A 4,072-nucleotide genomic window follows, 5' to 3' on the forward strand; every position below is an offset into this window, starting at 1 on the left:
TATTTATTTTGGTTTTTGCCTGCCTATCATTCCTACTTCTATAAGACTCCAGGTTCCATATGGGCAATAATTTTGTCTGATATATCTAATGCTCTGCCCCATCATAAAATTAATGTTAGGTGTTCAGTAAATATTTCTTGACATAGCAGACTAATATTAAAAAACAAACAAACAAACAAAAAACCCAGCAGTTGAAGATGTTTGCATGGCTGACAAAAACCTAAAGACTTCCAGATAATTTTAAAAAGGTCCGTCCCAGGACACACTGTTTACACAGATGCACAGATACCAGTGTAAAGAATGAAGGGTCATAATAAAACAGATAAAATGACTCCACCAAGAAAACTAATAAAAAGTCCAATGACTGACTTAAATTAATGGGGACATCTATAAACTGTCTGACAATAAGTTTAGAATAATCTTATTAAAGAAGTTTAGCGACCTACAAGAATACAGAGACAGAAAATTAATATTAGGAAAACAATGCAGGAACAAAATGAGAATTTCAACAAAGAAATAGAAACCATCAAAACAAACAATATAACAGAAATCCAAGACTGAAAAATACAATGACTGAATTGAAGAATTCAGTAGAGAGCTTCAGTAACAAACCTGACCAAATAGAATAAAGAATCAGTGTACTATAATATAGGTCATTTGAAATTATCTAGTCAGAGAAGGCAAAAAGAAAAAAGAAATGAAAAAGAATGAATAAAGCCTATGGGATTTATGGAAAACCATCAAGGGATAGAATATATCATAAGTAATCTGCAGAAAAAGGAAAAGAGAAATAGCTAGAAAGTATATTTAAAGAATAAAGGCTGAAAGCCTCCTAAACCTGGGGAGTAAAATGGACATTCAGATTCATGAGGCCCAAAGGATCTCAAATAGAATGAACCTGAAAAGGGCTACATTGAGACACATTATAATTAAGTTATCGAAAGTCAAAAAGATAATTCGAAAACAGCAAAAGAAAAGTGGCACGTCACATACAAGGGATCCCCCCTTCTCCTCGACAAATTTATGGATAGAGTTCTCAACAGAAAATTTTCAGGCCAGAAGAGAGTGGAATGATATACTTAAAATATTGAAAGAAAAAAACAAACAAAAAACACACCTGACAACCAGTAATAATGTACTCAGTAAATCTGTGCTTCAGAAATAAAAGGGGAATGAGAGATACTTTCTTGAACAAACAGAAGCTGAAGGAATATATCACTATTGGATCTATCTTACAAGAAATGCTAAAGAGAGGTCTTCAGGGGGAAATAAAGGATGATAATTAACATTGTAAAAGCATATGAATGTAGGTGTAAAATTCACTGAGAATGATAAATATAAAGTCAATATCAGATTTTCTAGTGTTGTATTGGTGGTACCTAATTCACTTACGACTACAGTTTAAAAGTCAAACAAACATATTGAAAATAATTTGTTATTGTATACACAGTAAAAAATATATAAATTTTAACATCAATAGCAAAAATTTGAGGGGGGTTAAAATAGAAAATTTAGGTATGCTTTCAATGTTAGTATCAGCTTAAAATAGAGTGCTATAAATACAAGCTATTCTATCGAAGCCTTATGGTAACCACAAAGGAAAAAAATCTGTAGTACACAAAAGATTATAATAAAAGAATCAAAGCACACAACTACACAAAGTCATCAAATCACAAAAGATAGCAAAATAAGAAACCAGGAACAATAGATCTACCAAACAGAAAACAATGAACAAAATGGCAACAGTAAGTCTTTACCTATCAATATTCCTTTAAATACAAATGGATTAAATTATTCAATCAAAATAGAGTAGCTGAATGGATTAAAAAAAAAAAAGATCCAATGAAGTGGTGCCCGCAAGAGACTCACATTAGTTTTGAAGATACATATAAACTAAGATTAAAAAGATGGGAAAAGATATTTCAAACAAATGGCAACCAAAAGAAAGCAAGACTATGTATACTTAAAACAGACAAAACAGACTTTAAGCTAAAAAGGGTCAAAAAAAGACAAAGAAGGTGATTATATCATGATAAAGGTACAGAATTCCAGTAATAAGATAAATAAGTCAGGGGGATGTGGTGTATAACATGATGACTTTAGTTAACAATACTTAATAATATCGTATTGGTATTTGCAAGATGCTAAAAGAGTAAATAGTAGAAGTTCTCATCATAAGGAAAAAAATTGTAACTGTGAGGTGATGGATGTTAACTGAACTTATTATGATACATGGAAGTTTCAACCACTTGAGATATGAATATTCATAACAGTGTTATTTATAATAGTTGGAAATGGAAACAGCTCAAGTATCTGCCAAATGTGGTACAAAAAGAAACATATTACATATACACACAACAACATGAATAAATTTCAAAAAAATATGCTGAGTAAAATAAGCTTATCAATAGAGGACATAGTACATGATTTCCATGAAATCCTGGAATGGGCAAAATTAATCTGTGGTGATAGAAATCAGAACAGTTGTTTCTAGCAAACACAGTGATCTACAGGGAAAGGGCACCAGGAAAACTTTCTGAAGTTACAAAAATGTTCTATAATTTAACAGGGATATGTGTTAAACAAGTATATGTATTTATTAAGACTATATAATTCAGCCTTGTACATTTCAATATAATTAAATTATACTTGAAAAAATAAGGTTTACTATGAGAAAAGTGGCTTATAAAAACTGTATTTCAGTAAACGTTAGTAAATAAAGAGCAAGTTACATGCAAAGTAATTTTGAATGAATTTCTAAAAACTATGCACATATGTATAATCATGTATGAACATTAATTCAAAATAAGCTATAAAATACATTGAACTTCAATGTATTCCATCTTAGAAGTTTTTCAGTACTTTTTTGTTTTTTTAAATGCCTATAGCACCTGTTCTTCCTAGGTGGTCTCCCATCCAAGTACTAACCAGGCCCAACCCTGCTTAACTTCTGAGATCAGACAAGATCTGGCACATTCTAGATGGCATGGCCATAGATGGTCTTTCAGTACTTTGATGTTTTAATATTAGCTGTTGTTTTCTGCTTTTAGTGGGTATTATTGCTACTTTTAATGGTGGTACACTGAATGCAAGTGGCAGATATATTGGTAGAACTTTTTTTTATAATATTTTTCTCAACTTTGTAGTTACATATTTAGATATTATACAATAATTAGATATTATATATTAAAGTTGCTATTGTATTTTTAAAAATTAGAAAAGAATGTGGAATTGGTTTTGCATGTTATGCAGGAAATAGTCAGTCAGTCAACTAATTGCTGCCTTTAAAAGTTTTATATAAACCCCTGACAAATCTGTCTTTGTTGGTAGTCTATGCTATTAGCAATATTTTCTGAGTAACTGCAGCAGCTCTCATGTGGCCTGATTTCTCTACACTACTCACCTTTTGTACTCAGCCTTCCATCTATTTGATATGTGATATGGATTATTCATTTGCATGATATCATCTCCATAACTGCTTATGTTTTTAAAATATTTAAAATATTTTAAAATATTTAAAATATTTAAAAGCATAATGTATATTTTCCAAAAAAAAAAGTTATGGATAGATGCTTATATTGGTTTTAGCAGTAAAAGCAAAGAAAATTAACTTGTAATCTAGATATTAAATGACTCACAAAAAAAAAAAAAAAAAGATCTGTGCCTTTTATCTACAAACCTGTCCTGGCATAGACTCTGGAACTCTGTTAACAGATTTTGTTTAGCAGATCAAGAATGGCTATAGGGAGCATTGGTAATATTTCATTAAAAAAAAAATTAAGAATAAGAAAGTGTCTTGAAAGGATGGCATCTGTTAGATGTAGAGTAGACAAAAGACTGATATTGCAGAGCAAATGTTTAATGAAGCATATGCCAAAATACTTCAATGGCACTCCATTTTCAGAGGTCCAGCAAATACGGGAACTCACACTTCAGGAAAAAGCCATGATTCCAAATCAAGACAGGTTGATGCAGTTAACATTTCTGTTTTTTCACCATTCCACCCAACTTTTCCTTCCTTCCTTCCTTCCTTCCTTCCTTCCTTCCTTCCTTCCTTCCTTCCTTCTTTCCT

At 31.1% G+C, this 4,072-nt stretch overlaps 1 pseudogene; it reads right to left on the reverse strand.

Moving 5' to 3' along the window:
• Positions 1 to 2,879: 2,879 nt before the first annotated feature.
• Positions 2,880 to 2,998, reverse strand: LOC111744231 (annotated as a pseudogene).
• Between the last annotated feature and the right edge of the window lie 1,074 nt (positions 2,999 to 4,072).

Source organism: Pteropus vampyrus, unplaced genomic scaffold (assembly GCF_000151845.1).
Source record: "Pteropus vampyrus isolate Shadow unplaced genomic scaffold, Pvam_2.0 Scaffold5, whole genome shotgun sequence".
Taxonomy (NCBI): domain Eukaryota; kingdom Metazoa; phylum Chordata; class Mammalia; order Chiroptera; family Pteropodidae; genus Pteropus; species Pteropus vampyrus.